Consider the following 19,600-nt stretch of genomic DNA (forward strand, 5'->3'; position numbering starts at 1 on the left):
AAAAAACAAAAAGATATATCCTATATTCCCAAGAAACAAGTAAAAAACACATTTTGAATGCTTTACCATCTGGCTCAGTTTGTGTTCACCTCTTGTGTATACTAGTGTGATCAGCAAGATGAAAAACATCCCAAATACTGTTAACCAAATGCCATCTGTAGGTGTGCATGTCCCCTGAGAGCCTGACGTGATTTCAGCTCTCAAGAGCTGACAGCAGCCTCAGCTATCAAAGAGGTGACGTAGAGATAGTGCAGGAGAACAGATAGTGCTATCTCTGCCTAAATTACTTCATTTCTCATTCCTACATACTAACTTTTCAAATGCCCACTAACAGTGATTAACATTGACACTAAATCCATGGCTAACATTATTTAAAGTTTTTGCCAAAAAATCTTGCCATGAGCTGTCCTCACCCCTGTAGCCTTCGCAGTCAGACACACTGAGCTGATGAATCCATTCATGAACTACCACTGCAGTGATTTGATGCACACTGGTTTCCCTTTGAAACCACTTTGGAGTAGGCTGCTGGCTTGTGGCATGGCAGATGCTCTCCTAGAGTCAATAGGGGAAAAGCACAGCAGAAGAGATCTCAGCCTCCACAAACCCTAGCTCATCCCCCTGCCCCAGAACATACACTGTTTCCATCTGGCAGGCTTGGAGCTGAGCCAGGAAGAGAATAAGGGTGGCACATCCCACATGTAGTATCTGGGAGAAGCACCCAGTGGGGCCCCAAAGCTGCTGGCTTACAAAAGCTATCCAGCCAGACCTCACTGCACCACTGTCTCACCTTTCCATCTTCCCCTATTTTATTTTGTCCATGTTTTTGCACCCAACTGTAATAGCTTGGCCAAATCTGAGTGGGGTTTTCTGAGGACAGCACCCAAGGAAACGTGGCTGGGTTCAAGACCACAAGTCCTGCTCCAAGCCAGTTCCCAGCATATACAGTTAATTCATAGCAAGAGTTTTTTTCATTTTTTTTTAGTTACGTATTATATTTTTTTTTCCTTGGTAAGAACAACACAGGTTCCTCACGTGTTCCTGCCCAGAATGTCTGAGTCCCTTGGCCAAGTGTCCCCTGCATTCGTTTAGCTGCACCCAGGAAAGAAACCTGAAGGCCAATACCCAGACCAGGAAATTTAAACCCCCGGAGTTACAACTTGCATGTTATTAGTGCCTGAAGACAAACTCCAGCAAAGCAGGAGGCAGCAGATCAGCTCAAAATAAGCACCCGAGGAAACAGGCTGGACCCCAGCAGGGTTGCTGGCTTGGGGACCCCTCACAGAAGGGTGTTGGTGGCCCCAGCAGGTGGCAGTGCAGCCCGTCAGCAGCAGCTACCCTGTCACTTCAAGCACACACCCGCACTCTTCAGCTGCTAAATCCTGCCTCGGGAGAGCTCGGGTTCAGCTCCTGGGAAAGTCACTCAAACCAAAAAAGCCCACACGAGTGAGGTTGTATTTGTGTACTGTGTGGGATGACAGATGTGAGAATCATAGAAGCCCTTCCAAAATGCATGGCCTCTGAGTCATATACACCCCTGGGAAAAAAAAAAAAAAATATATATATATATAAATATATGAATAAATAAAATCTTTCCCAGTCCTGCCTGAAGCCACCCAAGCTCCCCATAGGGGAGGACAACTCATGCTCCTTAGGCAGATTATCAAGGAAATGCTCCACATACTGGGTGAAAATACTTTATCTACCCACGTCAGCTTTACAGACATTGCTCAAGCCCTGCCACCAACCACTCCCAACATGCAGTAAATACAGAGTCAAATACTCCCTTTTCCACAGGTTTCCCTTGGCTCTTTGAAGTCTCCTGCACCAAACATACCTCCCCCTAGAATGCCATAGGGATTGGGTACATCCCAAAATGGCAAGAGTATCAAGAAAATCCAACTGGGCACATGTGTAAGGGTACCAAGGCTCATCACTGAGGTATTTGTCAAGGGAAAAACCCAGCCTCGTAGAGCTGAAATGGTTCCTGTAGATGGGCTTGCAGTGCTATCTATCTCCCCAACAGGGCTAGAGTAACCTTCGTCTCCCTCACCTGCTCATTGCCTTTGGGAAGCAACCCCCTGCTTTGACCATGCATGAGGACAGAGAAGGACAGGGACAAACTGGGCCTCAAGGAGTGAGGGGGTCTCAGCCATGTGCTGTTTCAGGTTTTCAGGGGGATCTCTGTCCACAGCGGGGGTGCAGTGTTACCATGCAAACTCACTCTTAATGCAGCAGGAAGCAGATAAGCCCAGGCCAACATAGACTTAAACCCCCAAATTCAGTGTCACAGCTGGTGTAAATGGATACTGCAGCATCTCCATAGCTGTGCCTCTCAACTTACCAAGCACGGTTCAATGACCTTGGCAAAAGGTATTTTTTACCTTTATGTGGGCCAGTTCCTGGAGCTGCATGGACTTAAACTGATTGAGGGCAGCTTAGGATCCAGCCCCTCTGCAACAGCTGAACGTAGGAGTCAGGGGGAATTACTTAACTTTGAACAGTTTGTAAAATTTGAAGTGTAGCTAATAAGCTTGTTTGTACCTGACCTTAAGACCAAGTCTTGGTTGGATCCCAGCAATATCTGACAGGCAGATTTTTGTTGTTTCATTTTCATTTTTTATTTGTTTGGGTTGGAGTTGTTTGTTTGTTTGTTTGTTTGGGTTTTTTTGAAAGAACAAGCAAACTCTTCCAAGACTGAGGATGCCACTCATCAAACATCCCCTTACCATGAACTGGAAACAGATACACCACCACTCTCACTTTAGGACAAATGTATTTACATTCCTCCTACACTCCCTGTCTTTGTAAAAGATTACAAAATATCACAACATACCAGCTGGGCTTCAGAGAGCTCCTTCCCAGCTCTGGAGCAAGGATCAGGGGTGTTGCTACTGCAGAAGTGATGTTGCTTGGCTTGGGTGGTGCTCTGCAAGCCTATAAAGGCTGCTGGCACTACTGCAAACATGGTATCTGGAGTCTGGGGATGAGCATTGCCCTTCACCCTTGTGCCACCCCACTGGCACAATTAACCTTTCAAAGCAGAGGATGAGCATGAAGATCTCTGCCTCCTGGGCAGGTGCAATGCACAGCTGCTCTGAGACCCAGAAAGGACCAGTATATCTCTGAATCCTGCAGGATTTTTCCTGTGTCAGCATCAAACCTACTCCCTCAAAAGTTGTTGGGGAAAAGCAGAACAAAACTATTCTCAATATAAATGCTGATTCAAGACAGTCTGCTATTGCCTCACCCACAAAGTTTTGTATTCTCAAGTGTTCTCCAAGCCAGCTTTCACCCTTAGCATGGTGGTCCCTGCCTCTTCACTCTGCAGCAGCCACTTCTGTTTTACCTCTCTCCCTACCTCAGTCACCCACTTGTTTCTGTCTCCATGCTGCCACTTTTGGGGTAGAAGTGTGGTAGCTTTTACTTTGGATCATTTCACAAATCCAGTTTACAGCAGCACAGCAAGGAGAAGGCAAAATGCCGTGATAGGGGGAAGGCAAAACCAGCTTATCACAAGGAAACCTGAACCCTCCTTCAGCTCTCAGGGCTTCCAGGAGGAAGTTCAGGAACTCCCATGAACACCCCTATTCCCAGTATTTGGACATTCTGGATACTAAGAGTGCCAGCAGAAAGGAAAGGAGAAAATTAAGTCCTTTTTCATGTATCCCTCAACTTCAGAGGCACAAAAGCCATTTGTTTTTGCCACCCTCTTTTCTGGACAGGACAACTTGCAGCCACCCTTCACTCTCAGATGCCCTGCAACGCCTTCACTTACCCCAGAGGGTGAAAGACAACAAGTTTGGCCAAAAAAGTACAATAGATCCTCTAATGACTGGCCACCCTTGAAGCCTGCATCAAGGAAGACAGGCAGAAATGGAGAAGGCACAGAGGCAGCACTAAAACCAACTCATAAACCTTAGGAAGGGAAAAAAGAGCAGGACTGTGAGGAGCCATTTAACTCCATCTACTCATGGCCGGGGAATTTCTTGCTAGCAGGACACGTGTCAGGTAGCCCTTGTGAAAAGCTCATTTTGCAGCAGTTGCAGTTTCCTGCAGCATTTGCAGTGTTTGCAGGCGGTAATCTAATCCACTGGAAGTATTTTGCTTTCCATAAATCCCATTGGAGCCAGGCCCATAAATAGTTACACTGTAGTATAGAGCTGCATACAAGGGAAGAGCAAATGTTCCACATAACGGCTGCTGGCCTTTATGAGACTGAGGAGTCGATCATATTTCCACCATTTTGCCAACTTTTATTCTAGATCCCCCTCTTTAAGGATACCCCTAAGTGGTGAGGGGGAGACCACAGTGCTGCCAAACAGCTTCCTCACAGGGGACAACACAAAGCACCCCTTAATTGCAGGGGTTTCCCCTATTCCCAGAAGACTTTTGGAACAGTTTTCTCTGTAAATGAGGTGTTCTGCCTCCATCCTGACACTCCCAGTAGGGGACGGGAAGGGATTGATCAGATTTTTATGAGTGGCTGAAAAAATAGAGAGAGACATACCTCCAGAAATAAACTTTAGGACACTCCAAGAAAATCACCATAACATACAAATTTGATGGAAATATATCCCACATCCAGGGATACCCTTGCTGAGAATTCATAGCTCATTTATCACCATGGGAAAGAGGACAAACCCCACCTGAGTGACAGCTACAGCAGGTGGCAGTTAGGTGACAGCCACATCCAGATACAGCCCAGCAGTTCCCAGAATCATGCTCTCCATCCTATTAGACTGCAGTGCTTCATGTTTGCAAGCCTGAAAAATTCATCTGCAAGAAGCTGGGCTCCAGACCAGAAGTGGTAAGTTGCCATTGGAAGCATTTGGGAACCCCTGGTGGTTCATCATCACAGGGGAAAAACTCCAAACTTCCCAAGGCTGGGAAATATCTCATTCCAGCAGGGCTGACCCCATGCTCTACAAGCATATGGAGAAGACAGTCTGATGTAGGGATCCCAAATGAGTACACATGAGTCTGGGGTTTGGGAGCACACAGACCCTTTTTAAAATAGAACAATCATCTTTCATCATCTTCCCTTCTCTTTTATTATATTCACAATGCCAGTAGGCCCAATTCCCTGGTTTTCAGCAGCAGTAATCTCATTGGCTTATTCCAAAAATCACTTAGCCTTCCACTGAACAGTCTATGCATTCAAGTGTGCACTTACTGCCTTGTAAACCACAGGAGAATTATATTAGCACTTACTCCCTATACCCCAAGTTTGGGACAGGTGGTGTCAGCAAGGGGGAAATAGACTTTCTCTGTAATAACAGAAATATGGTCTGACATCCTTTCCTTGATTTTCCTGCTTTAAATATGATAGGTATTTTACTGCAAGAGGGCTTGATTTGGGACTCTTTCCAGCTGCAATTTTCACAAAACCTACAAGGAAGGCAATCACCTTCCTACAAATTTCCCTCCTTCTTTCTAATTTTGCTGGAATTAGAGTAAAAAAAAAAAAAAAAGATAAAAGATATCACTGAGAGAATGCAGAAATATAAACAAGCAAGGCAAATACTAGAACACTAGAGCCTCACCCTCTTAGGAAACCAGGCTGAGAAGAGTGAATCACATTACTCAGAATATGGAGGTTGCAGTCAAACTATGCAGTTAGAAAATGGATTAGATATACCTGAACAAAACTCTTTAATGATCCACATGCAGCTTGGATCTTCCTTAGGTAAATGACAGATAAATTCCCCAATGAACTGCACCATTTGGAAAAAAGAAAACCCTACTACATTACTAGCCTCAACACATTTTCAACTGTAAACAGTTCATGCTCTGTCCATGCAGAGCTGTGTCCTTTAATAAGTTCAGCTGATGGAAGTTTCACATGCCATCCTGCCACCACTTCTGGTCTGAGAGGAAGGTCACCAAATCCCAGGATGGTTTGGGTTGGAAGGGACCTTAAAGCTTATATTGTTCCAACCTCCTGCCATGGGCAGGGACACCTTCCACTAGACCAGGTTGCTCAAAAGCCCCATCCAGACACATCATTTCCAGATGTGCTCCCACTGTTTCCTCTGTCCAGTCAGCTCAGGACAGTACCCCCACAACCCTTTTGAAGGCAGCTTTGAGAACTCCACTAGGAATTAGGAGAAAGCTTCCATCCACTAAGAGTGGCTGGAGGTCTAACCCACTAAAAGTTACACTCAAGCTTATAACACCTCTACATAACACAGACAATTCTCAAAACAGCATCATTTTATCAAAAGAGAACAGGTCTGGAGGTGGTTTGAAAGGTTCCCAGATGAGACAGTGTTGCCTTGGACTCAGCAGACAAGTCTCCTTCCTCGGTCTGCAAATGAGCAGAAAAGCCAAGCTGAAGCTGTTCCAACGAGTCATTTGGCTGCTCTCTGCTATGGTTTTCTCTCACTTCTTTTGCTCATTTTCCAGCATCTCTGATGCAGAGTTTCTCATTATTTCTTGGCATGGCACATCACAGAGGGACCCCAGTTAGAGCTTGAAATCTGCCAATGCTTCTTCTGCATTTGTCACACTGATGCCTTTTCCTGGTCTTAAAATCAAGAGTCATACACGGTTAGAAGGGGAAAAGGGATTTTACCTTGGTATTTATTATAAGGATCTTTAGGTGCACATGTCCAGGTCATATGCATTGAAATGCACCCCGCCAAATGCCCTCCCCCAAAAAATCTGGTATAACATTATAGGTATTATTATATAACATATAATAATGTTATATAACATTATTAGGTTACTAATTAGTATATCTATCAAAGATTCCCCAATGAGAGGCTCAAGTGAGACCCCCTCCCCAAGGAGCCTTCCCCTGGATGGTTCTATCTTAGTTTACAGAATGTGTTCTGGAGAGGACCCTGGGGTCTGGGGCACACTGATCCCTAGCTACAAAGCTTCTAAAATGTTTAGTCTCTTAGCTTGACAAACAAGTCCAAGAATGTAGGCAAAAAGCACTAAGAATACAGAAGTTGTAAAAACTGTATAACGAGTATTAAAGAAAAGGCAAAAAATCTTCATGGCATCATTTCCCCCCTTTTAGAGACTAACAAAACTCTGCCTTGTCTAGTCTCTATTCTTTACCCGCAGAACCGGTTTACACAACCGGCTGCTCCACACGCTGTTTCACAGATAATAACTACAATTACAGCTATTACGAATATTTCTTTTAGCCAGGCCCAGTTTGGTAACCATGAGGTGAGGGTATCAAAAATAAGATCAAAATTTAAGATGTTATTTCTAGAAGCTACTTCATGTAGAATTTGAGTTCCCTTCCAAATTTCATCCAAATCTTTCTTAATTCTCCCACTTTGGTCCACATAAGAACCTTGGACACATTTTAGATCACAGTCTTATGCAAATCATGGGGTGAACCCTGAACCATGGTTACCAGTTGGGCAAACAGCAAACACGTAAAAAACAGTTTAAACTGCATCTTTCTGATCTGTATCTCTGTCTTCTTGGTGATTTCAGGAGCAGAAGCTTTCTTCACCCTGGAGTAGTGAATCCGGGGTCCCTTGCCAGCAACCTTGACCGCAGTAAAAGTGGTCAGCAAAACTTGGAACGGTCCCTTCCACTTGGCTTGCAAGGGGTCGCTGTCCCACCACTTGATGTAGACCCAGTCTCCAGGCTGGAACAGATGAGCAGGTGTGTCCAATCCTATTGGTTTGGATAACACAACGAACCTCTGGAGCTTCTGCAAAGGGGAACTCAGAGCCATTAAATATTTCTGCAAATCATTTTTACCTCTCATATGAATTTCCCCCGGGATATGTGGAACCTGGTATGGCTTGCCATATAATATTTCACAGGGACTTGTGTTGTCCCTTCTCCTTGGCTGTATGTGGACTCTCAGCAAGGCTATAGGCAGGGCTCGAACCCATGTCATGGATGTCTCTTGACAAATCTTGCAAATCTGGGTTTTGAGGGTCCCGTTCATGTGTTCAACTTTGCCACTTGCCTGGGGCCTGTATGGTGTGTGCAGGTCCCAGGTAAGTCCCAAAATCCTGCTAACTTCCCCAACCACTTTGTTGCAACAAAATGTGGTCCCCTATCTGATGACATTCCCAAAGGAACCCCAAATCTTGGTATTACATGATTGAGCAAAGCTCTCACTACTTCTTTTGCTGTGTTGGTGCGACAGGGGAAAGCCTCAGGCCATCCACTGAAGGTGTCAACCAGTACCAGTATATAGCTGCATCCCTCTTTGCGTGGCATCTCAGCAAAATCTATTTGCCAATAATCTCCCAGGAGATCTCCTGTTTTTGTCATTCCTAACACAACTCTCTTGCTTGTGTCAGGGTTGTTTTTACAGCAGGTTTCACACTTGCTTGTTACAGATTGTACAGTATCAGTCATCCCTCTCCCTATCACTACTTTCCTCAAATGTTTTAAAAGATTTTCTGTTCCCCAATGGGTACTTTCATGCTCTCGTTGGGCTATTTCCCAAAGGATCAGGGGTGGAACTATGACTTGTCCTACTGGGGTAACAGCCCACCCACCTTCTTTGATTTCAGCCTTAAGGAACTTTATTAATTTGTGATCTCTCTGGTCGTATTTTGGGGTAAATGATGACAAATCTATCTCTTTCTGTGGTACCACTGCAAAAATGCCTTTTTCTGCAATCCCCCTTGCTGTTTAGTCAGCAAAATGATTTCCCAGTTCAGGAGCTGTTTTCCCTTTTTGATGACCCTTGCAATGCATGATAGCCACTTTCGTAGGCTTCCAAATGCTCTGTAAAAGTGCAAGAATTTGTTTAGCATGCTTAACCTCATTACCTTGAGCAGTCAGCAGGCCATGTTCCTTCCAAATAGCTCTGTGGGCATGCACAACACTGAAGGCATATCTGGAATCCGTCCATATGTTCACCTTCTTCCCCTCGCTCAGTTGTAGAGCTCTTGTTAGTGCAATGAGTTCAGCTTTCTGTGATGATACATCTGGAGGCAAGGCTTTTGCCTCAATGATTTTATCTGAGGAGGTTACGGCGTAACCGTTCATCCTCCTAGTGTTTCTCATGAAGCTGCTCCCATCAGTGTACAATTCCCAGTCTGGATCTTTTAAAGGAACATCTTTCAGATCTGGTCTGCTGGAATAAGTTTCCTCTATTGTCTGCAAACAATCATGCTCAGGCACACTGTCAAGTAACGTGAATGATAAAAACATCACAGGGTTTACCACAGAAGTTGTCTTTAGAGTAACATCATCCTCTTCTAATAACACAGATTGGTATTTGAGCATTCTGCTAGGGGAGAGCCAGTGTCCCCCCTTTTGCTCCAGCACGTTTATCACTGCATGGGGTACATACACGCCAATGTGCTGCCCAAGGGTGAATTTATGGGCCTCCTGTATCAGAAGGACTGTTGCTGCCACAGCTTTAAAGCATCCTGGCCAACCCTGGGCTACATTGTCTAGTTGTTTTGAAAAACAGGCCACAGCTCTTCGCTGATCTCCAAGGTGCTGTGCCAGTACCCCCAGAGCAACATTCAGTCGCTCAAGTGTAAAGAGTTCAAAAGGTTTAGTCAAGTGTGGCAGCCCCAGAGCTGGGGCTGACATCAAGGAATGTTTTAGCTGTTTAAATGCAGCCCTGGCATTCTCTGTCCACATGATTGTCCTTTTTTCAGCTGCTTTAAGGACCTCATATAAAGGTCTTACCAATATACCATAGTTTGATATCCATAGGCGACACCAACCTACCATCCCCAGGAAGGCCTGCATCTCTCTTATGGTATGGGGCTCTGGAAGTTGACAGATGGCTTCCTTCCGTTCTCTGCTGAGTTGGCGATGTCCACGGAAAATTTCCAGGCCCAGGTATACTACTGTTTCCCTGGCAACCTGTGCCTTCTCTTTTGAGACTTGATACCCACTTTGGCCTAAAAAGTGCAACAGACTTACAGTGAGCTCTATGCAGTCATCTCATGTCTTGGCCACTATCAAGATGTCATCAATATACTGGAGAACCACTCCCCCTGGTTCTTGTTTCCTCCAGTCCTCAAGCTCCTTTGCCAGCTGGTTTCTGAATATGGTCGCGCTGGTTTTGAATCCTTGTGGTAAAACTGTCCAGGTGAGCTGGGTCTTTCTCCCTGTTTCAGGATTCTCCCACTCAAAAGCAAAGAGTTCTTGGCTATTCTTATGCACAGGAATGCAGAAAAAGGCATCCTTGAGATCTAAAACAGTGAAGCACCCTAATTCATTTGTTAGTGTTGTCAAAAGTGGGTAAGGATTCGCTACCACTGGGTGTATGTCCTCTGTTATCTTGTTGATTTCCCTCAAATCCTGTACCAACCTGTAGCTTTTACCATCAGCTTTCTTTACTGGCAAGATTGGTGTGTTGTACCTGGATTCACATTCCACTAACAACCCAAATTTGAGAAACTTTTCAATCACAGGTACTAATCCCTTGCGAGCTTCTAATTTCACAGGATACTGTCTTTGTCTTACTGGTGTAGCCCCTGCTTTGAGTGTGATACTCACAGGTTCAGCTTTTTTGGATCTCCCAGGAGAATCATTGCCCACACTATTTGAATGACAGCCTCTTCAACTTCTTTGGGAATTTTTCCATGGCATTCCTGTACAAGTATAGCAGCTGCTTCAATAATTTTAGATTCTGGGATTATAACTTTCACTCCCCCCTTCTTGGAAAACTTAATTTCTGCTTCCAGTTTTTCCAGTAAATCTCTGCCCAATAATGGCATTGGGGAATTTGGCATATACAGGAATTGGTGAGTGACCCAGTGTTTTCCCAATTTAAATTTTAAAGGTTGGAGAAAAGGCCTTGTTTCACTTACCCCTGTAGCTCCGATCACATCCACAGTGTCTTGACTCAGTTCACCTTTTCAAGTATTTAACACAGAATATGCTATTAACTCAACAACCACCCATTTTTGGTATCGCTTCAGCTTTTCCATCTGTTCTGGGACATTGGGATCCCAGCCAGGGTTTGCTAGGGGATAGATATCATTAACTGACCCTTGGAAACTCCCAGTTGCAATTTGAGTTTCTATAGCAGATATAGCAGCTTTGTTGACCATTTCTCTCTCTGTTTTATCCAATAATTCATCTAGCATAACATTTCGATCACCCCAATCTGGGTTTTGGGATTTTATGGCCATTTCTACACGCATAGCTACTCTCTCCGGGTTGTCCCTGTACTTCCCAATTGAGGTTTTTTTTGCTGTAATTCTCTGAGGGAAAACAGTGTCTTTATATAAATCACTCCTTGATTTCCCACAGCCTTCTCAGAGGTGCTTCTAATGCAAGTTCTTCCTCCCCCCCTTTATCTGTTTTGGACCTTGTGTATTCAGCGACGGGACTGACTGCTTTCATAGCTTCTCGGGCTATCCTGCCCCTTCTTCTACCACCTTCCCCGTGAGAACCATCTGTATCAGAATCAGCCCATTCGCTTTTGATTGAAATTGCATCATTGGTTTTAAAGATTGTTCCAGCCGAATGTTGATCAGGAACTGTCTCGCTTTTTGCAGCAGTGGAGGGGTAGGGAGGCAGGGGCTGCAAGCAGCTTCTCCCGTCCCTAGCTCTGTAAGAGCCGCCTGGGTCGGGGCCATCCCATCTGCCCTCAGCTTTAACGTTGGCTGCGCTGCAGGGTGGGGAGAGCGAGCGGCTCCTCCTGTCTCTGGCTTGGAAACTTGAGGTTCTCCGTACCGGGGAATGCCGCCGCAATTGCCCGTGTCCATTTCTACCTTCACTTCTGTGTTCAGGGTATTCGGGGAAAGGTGGCCAGCCTACTTCCCCATCTCTGCCTCTGGAAAAGTAAGGGGGCGGTGGCCAGTCTGAACTTTCTCCGCCTCTAGGCTGGTCAGGGGGCGGTGGCATACCTGCCCATTCTCTGCCTCTGGGGCTGTCAGGGGGTGGTGGCATACCTGCATCTCTCCCACCTCTGTGCCTGCCCTCCACCCCTGACAAAGCTGGGGCAGGGGAGGCTCCACGCCACTCCTCTGGCTTGGAGCTGGCCGCTCGCTCCCTCCCCTGCCCCCGCTCGGACAGTGGCGGAGACAGTGGAGGCAATGGCGGCGACGGCGGAGCCACTGTCCCTCCACCTCTCGCCCCCACCTGTGCGGGCTGCCCTGGTGGTTGAACAGGGTGGGGAGACCCCTCCCCATCACGCAAAGCTGGGGCCACGATATCTAGATCTGTCATATTGATTTCTCTGTCCGTATTATTATACAAGGTAGCTTGTTGCAGCTTTTTCTTTCCCTTTCTCCTCCTCAAAGTCATTTCCATATTACTTTTGTCTACTACATACGCTTCTTCCCTGTTCAGATACATAGTAAAAAGTTCTGCATATCTTAGCTCATCAAACCTACATAATGATCTCAGTTCTGCCATCAGGTCAGTAATGACGTTACTTTCCAAACTCCCATAGCAAGGCCAATTTCCTTGACTTAATTTTAAAGTTGGCCAAACCCGTGTGGACAGTCTGGTCAATTCTCAGCAATCCAAAGTAGTTTTTCACCCTGTCTGCCATCTCCAGTGTTTTATTATCAACTCTAATGGGCTATTAGGAGGGATTTTTTTCATTTTCATTTTCATTTTCATCTGAAAAAACACCACCCATGTTTGCTCACAGAGAGAAAAACGCTGCCAGAGGGAAGCTTTTAACTCCAGAATTCAGCCTGCAATCCAGCCTTGGAATTCTGACTTCCCAGGCAGTTTATCTAGCTTACTACACAAACACTTAAAAACAGCACTTTAAAATACTAAAAAGGAACTAGTTTTAGCAAACAGTAAATGTGCGTGCGCGAAAATCTGGTCTCAACAGGATTCAAACCCACAGTTTCCCAACATCCCAACCAACCAACCCACCAAGCTCTGAGCCACTCCTGCAGCTGCATAGGGTGCAGCCTCTGGGCTCTTGTGGACTCCACGAAGTCCCCTCCTTTCCACACTTTGCAGGAAAAAGTTTAAGCTTTCCCCTTTTGTGGGCTTCTCTGCCCCCAACCTTTCCAACCCCCTTGAAGATCGCCTTCCCTAGTGCTAGCACAATCTCGGTAATATCAATCCCCTTTTAACCCACCTCTCTTTCCGTGCTTCTGCCTTTCCATGCCGGGTTCTAAAGTCCTGGTCACAGTCTTGGACTCTGGCTCCGGCACCTCTTTAATTTGCTGGCAAAGAGAGGGGCAAAGCAAGATATGTTCCAACCCAAGACTGCGAGTTTCAAGGTCTTTATGGTCCCTTCGTGATCGCTAGCAACTGATGCCTTTTCCTGGTCTTAAAATCAAGAGTCATACACGGTTAGAAGGGGAAAAGGGATTTTACCTTGGTATTCATTTTAAGGATCCTTAGGTGCACATGTCCAGGTCATACGCATCGAAATGCACTCCACAAAAAATGCCCACCCAAAAAATCTGGTATAACATTATAGGTCTTACTAATTAGCATATCTATCAAAGATTCCCCAATGAGAGGCTCAAGTGAGACCCCCTCCCTAAGGAGCCTTCCCCTGGATGGTTCTATCTTAGTTTACAGAATGTGTTCTGGAGAGGACCCTGGGGTCTGGGGCACACTGATCCCTAGCTACAAAGCTTCTGAAATGTTTAGTCTCTTAGCTTGACAAACAAGTCCAAGAATGTAGGCAAAAAGCACTAAGAATACAGAAGTTGTAAAAAAGGTATAACAGGGCTATAAAAGAAAAGGCAAAAAATCTTCATGGCATCAACACTACAAAGAGTAACATTTTTACTGCACTTAGAAAATGCTCAAAAGATACTGAGGAAGAAATCAGTACTTAAAACTCCAAATGCACAAATATAGAACAAAGCAATGCAAAATTAATACTACGGCTACAATATTATGCCCTTCTGAGTCTTGTGAAAGAGAGTCTGGGAAATGAAAAGTCTTCACAGAAGCACTTCATTTCCCAGATGAAGAAACATGTGAATAATTTCTCATCTGATTAACCCATTATCATCATGCTCTGCCATTGATTATTGCCTATATTTCAGAGTTGGGAAAGTATTGCCATGGCAAGAAAATGAGCTCTGGCTGGATTCACAGTGATCAGGAAGAAGGTAGCATCCCACGTCTCAGATAGCTGCCAGCCCTTTAGCCTTTGCAGAATTCTCATCTTGCCTCTGGCCAGACCTGTCAGTTCAGCCAGAGGGGGAAAGGTAGGCAGAAAACCTCACTGCTCCCAGCCAGCAATGCCCAGCTCTGGAAGCTTGCAGGAGATGTGCTGTGGGAAGGTAGGTCACAAAGAACTAGGCTGAGTATTTGTTTGGATGTCCTTTGCACACATGCAAGGCCATGCCGTATGAACCCAAGGAGTGCACAGCCCACCAGCACAGAAACTGTCACTAGCTCCTTAAAAGGACCATGAAAGTTTGAGATGCTTTACTTAACTGCTGCAAAGGTCATTTGCCTTTGTGAAAACTGAGTTACAATTAAGGGTACCACAAAGACTGGCCAAGACTCTCAGAGAGCTGTTAAAAACAGTAAGGATCTCTTGGCCATCTGTTCTACAGCAGGTCAGGCACCCCAAGAGCCCGATAGCTGTTGGGCACATTTTCTTCAGCTCCAGCTAAATCACTGGACATAACCTTTAGATATGACACGGGCTAGAAGGCTTTCATGGGCACAAATTTAGGGCTGGAAGAAAAGACGACACACAAATCCAACTGGCAGTTTGCAATGGCCATAGAAAGGTGAAAAGCACCATCCTTCACCTGGGACTAAATGAATTAAGAGAAAAAACAGGCATACTAGAAGACTTTTCAAACCCTGGAACAGGGAACTGGAAAACAAACTGAACTGTGAGCTTCTTAAAGTGAACTGGAAGTAATGAAATTCCCCATATCTTTGCTTTCCAGAGGGGTCGAGCATCTTCTTTTGTCTCATGGGATGGGGATTCAAGACCCATGATCTGGCCACTGTGCAGACTCAAATTGCCCCCAAAACTCAGAATAGAAAATGTTGCTCCAGACCTTTGTTTAACTGTTCCCATCAATTCAACATCCCAGCATTTGCAGATTATACCATTTCAAGGTACAAGGTACCAAAATTCTGTGCTTACACATTTTCCAAGCTCTTCCTATGCCTTGAACCCACTTACCAGACTGCCTGCCTGTATTTGTGTCTGCTTGTGTCTTCCTCTTACCACCGTTTCCCATTAGGATCTTTTCCTCTTTAGTTTAAATCCTAATCATGCAACACACAATGTACACCATAATACATGTTTTTGTGGTTCCAGAGACATTATTAGAAACAGACTTAGCCATCACTTGCTCTTTAGTAATCCATCTGTAGTAACTGATTTCCAAAATGAAGTGAGTTGAGACACTTTGATTTGGAGGACGTTCATCTTAAAAATCCGTGACAGGAGGCCACAGGGTGGTTTGGTTTTTTTTAAGAGGAGAGTGTGCATCACTTTCTGAAAACCCAAGACTAAGTCTCTCAAAATCACTTGTGACTGCTGAAATCCTTGTCCAATAAATAACAATTACCATCCTCATTACTGAGCAAAGGCTGACAGGAAAAGCAGGTTTGTGCCAGAGGGAAAAGAAATCCTCAGTGCCTGAAGCTGCCAACAACACATTCCTCCTGGCAGATGTCGTCTTCTCCCAGGAGCTGCCACTGCCACTTTCTACTGGACTATTTTCTTCAGCTGTTTAATCCCTCTGCAGCAAACACACTGCTCCTCTCCTCCCAGCAGCAGACCACAAGAGCGAGGGTTCACAACTGTGCTGTGTCTTCAGGTTTCTCCTTCCTTTTGAAAGTACAGGACTGTGGGACTTGTCAAGTTAATTAGGAATTGAGGAATGTCAGTTTTGAACTCTACTGTGAAGCAAGCAGATCTGCTAAATGACATGCAGTGGGGCAAGGTGCTTTTTAGCATTCACTACCCTCAGACAGAGAAGCAAACATGCTACCCAGGATTATCAGCATACTTGTATTAAGTGTTAAAACCCATAGCAGACAGAGTTGATTATGTTTTTTTAACTACTGCTAAAATTATAAAAACACTAGACAAAATCTTTGTAGAAATTGCACCTTTGAAAAGGGTAGATAAAAATTCTGCTTCCATAATGGCAACAAAATGGGAACTGCAAGAAGGTTAAAAAACAGAAAAGAAAAAAAGGAAAAGAAAAAGAAAAAAGAGATGCAAAGAGAAAATGGCAGAGATTACAGTGATGCTCTGAAGAAACATAAGCTCCATCTAATTTTACAAGAGACTGAGAGTCTCAATTCCTTTCAGATCATAAAAACCACAAATGGGAGACAGGTATCTCCAACAGCAGCAGGCACAAATGTGATACTCCAACCTCACATCTCTCAGGCTGGTTATTATGACATTATTAAATGTAGAACAGCCCCCCACTCCAAGGTACCCTTATAAAGGCTGTGTTAAACTGACATTCAACTCAGGAAGAAGGAGAAGAGAGGCACTGGCAGGAGGCTATTAACACTATGTTACTTCCCATCCTTTGGAAGACACATCCAACAAGGGAAAGGTTAGATAGCCACAGCCACATTCCCAGATGCCTTGATTCTCACATCCCCCAATTATCTCAAGATGATTTTACTGTAATAAGAAACCTGCACACTCATTGCAGGGAACAGCATTGAAACTAGGAGATGATATCTTTTTAAAACTGCTATACAAATACTAAGTCTCTAAAAGCTTGCAATTGAAATCTAAGCAATTTCCTTTGTCCCTGCCAACTCACTTAAACACAATAAGAATTAATAAAAGAACTTAATCAGTCGTTACCTGTATGTAACATTCACAAGGACAAATCAAAAATGAACACGCATGAAACAATTTCACAACAGATTCTGAAGGGGGTGCACTGACTTGTGTTCACTGCAGTACAACTAATTTAAAGAAGTCATGACATTGGGTTTTGTGTTAGACAACTCTTTCATGCAGCATAACCTGTCAGGACCCAATCTCCCTCCTATTTTACAACCCCCAGAACTACAGAAGTGAAGCTGCCTTCCATTGTACTTCCTTCCCACTGTGACTTGAATTGTCTTTGCTATAAACAATCGCCCAAATCAGCTTTGGCACTTAGGGTCCAGCTGCATTTACTGTTCCTACTTCTAGGATCCAATATTTCTCAAGCAAAAAGGTAGAAATAACCTTCTAAGCAAAGTGTTAAAAAACCTGCACATACACTCAAAGCAATCCACAGCCAGCTGTTGCAGTTCTATCAGCTTAATGGAGTTGCTTGGGATGATGAGTTTGGGAAAAGTATTCGATAACAGTAACAGGCATTTTTGAACTACCTTTGGGAGTAACAGTCTTCTAAAATATGTCATCAGCCTCTTTCTGGCATCTGTGAAGCATCTCATATAGCAAACATCTGACTGACAAAAGTTTAACAAGCAGAAGAAAGGCTCTCAGGGCTAGCTATTCAAACAGAAGGGGCTGAAATATAAGCCTTGTTTATATTGCACTCTAAGAGACCGCTAAACACCTGATTACAAGTGTCTTATATGAAATTGCAGCTTCAGAGATAATAATTGCAAGGGCTTCAGGCAGAGGCATAGGCATCTTGCACTGGCTGCCAAACTCCAGGCACAAACAAAGCTTTTGTAGGGTGTTCAAGGTGTTCACTCACTCCCTATAGCCAGAGACCTTCCCAGAGGGTCCTTCATCCCTTGTGTTTTGACATCTTGCCCAATCCCACAGGATTACCACCTCCTGTATCCAGCAGCACCTTCTGCAAGAGTAACTGTGTATCTCCTAACAACCTCTGATCTCATAGGTCACACAAGAAGCAAAGTGACATTCTTGAGCATCACCATGTCACTTGCCTCCCTACAGCTAAATTAGGAGTGCAGCAGCAGCAGTCTATTTAGAGTCAGCATAGCTTCTTGACAGACCCTGAAGGAGAGACATTTTTTACATCTACATCACTGCTCCCCAAAAAACAGACTTGCACTGAGGAGCAGCTTCAATGGGAAGATTTTGCAGTCCTTCAACAAGTTTGTTTTCACACACAGAACAAACATATAAACATTAAGAGCAGAGCACAGGTGGCCAAGCTCCATCCCATCTAGTTTTAAACAGCTTGGCCAGGTTTATCCATTGTATTGCTGGCTGCAGTGACCTTCCTGTCTCCTTGAAAAAAGGAAGTTCACTGTGTCCTCTCTCACCTTGGACTGCAGCACGACTGGTTGCTGAGTCTCCCCTCTTCCACTAAAAGCATTAAGAGACACACATTGTCATCTTGTGACATTTCTAAAAGGAGGCTCTTTGCCCCTGACTGGTTGGAGAAGTACAAGAAAACCCTGCCAGGCCCTGCCTGCAGCCTCCTTTGCCTGCTGGGTGGAAGACACCTCTCCAGCCATGGGCTCAGCACCGGGAATGAACATCCTGCTAGGATAAAAGGATACAGTGCCACCAGAAAGCACCTGTTAATGGTACAGAAGAATATAAGTTCAGAGAGACCATTGAGTTGGGATGGCTGGGAGGCTGGACAAAAGGTACAGCATCACTTATAGAGGGATGCCACAACTGGGAGTGCCAGAGGGAACACTGCCACCAGACACAATAACCTCAAACTCCCAAACATCCCAAACTGTCAGCTCCATATTTCCATGTCAGTTTTCTGCATACAGACACTTACACAGGATGCTTAGAAACATCATCATAGTGATTCATGAGAAAAGAGGAGCTCATCAAATGCTTTATGTTCATTTGTGTCCTCTCAGACAACTGTGGCACAGATAAATTCTAGATATTTGTGGGGACTCTATCAGGGCTTAATAAGCTTTGACAATGCTTACATTCTTAAAACAGCTTTCTGAGATATGTATAATTCAATTGATTATATGATAATGTAGTTATGGCCACCTCTCCCCAAGACAATCATCTTCATGGATGTGATTCAAAAAGTATTATCTGAAACCTACACAGGTTTCATAAATCCAAAGTACTTACTGCTAAACATGGAAATAGCTGAAAAATTTCGGTTTCTACGTCTTCATTCTTGCTGGGCTGTCTCAAGGTTTGCATACAACTGAGCTACATACCACTTAAATTCTAACACAACAGCAAGAATCATGCAGGTAATTCGAAAACAGGGTGGTCCAGTGTATTAAACACATTTTGGAATGTCTGGGCTTTTAGCAGTATTTAAGCAAATGCAGACTGTGTGCTTGGCAAAGACAGGATTCCAGTGACAAGGAGAGAGAATATAGGATTTCAGAGAATGATGCTCGTATCTCCAAGCTCCAGGTCTTGAAAGCTATCCATACTTCATTGAGAAGTCTTACTAATGACTGAAGAGAAAAAGAGGTCTAGATTGTGATAGCACCAGATTTCCTAAAAACAGATAAGGCCTTTGAGTTCTGTTAGATTTCAAGCCTGGTTGATCCCTAACAGAAATCAGCAAAACTTAAACTACATCACATTAAGCCAGTTAGTCCTTTGGTTCCTGGTCTGACTCAAGACCTGGAGCACTTTGTGTAAAAAGTGAGAGGGAGAAGAAAAAAGTGAAAGAGGCTGATGCCCCATAAGTCATAATGAAACCTTCCAGGCAATGCAGGTATGTGGGGAGTCGGGCCAGATACTGAGCTGTCTTTCAATGCCCTTTCCAAGCCTGAAGTCACTCCATCTCCTAGTAGATTAAAATGGGACCCAAGAAAGACAGATCAT

Source organism: Aphelocoma coerulescens, chromosome 7 (genome assembly GCF_041296385.1).
Source record: "Aphelocoma coerulescens isolate FSJ_1873_10779 chromosome 7, UR_Acoe_1.0, whole genome shotgun sequence".
Classification (NCBI taxonomy): Eukaryota; Metazoa; Chordata; class Aves; order Passeriformes; family Corvidae; genus Aphelocoma; species Aphelocoma coerulescens.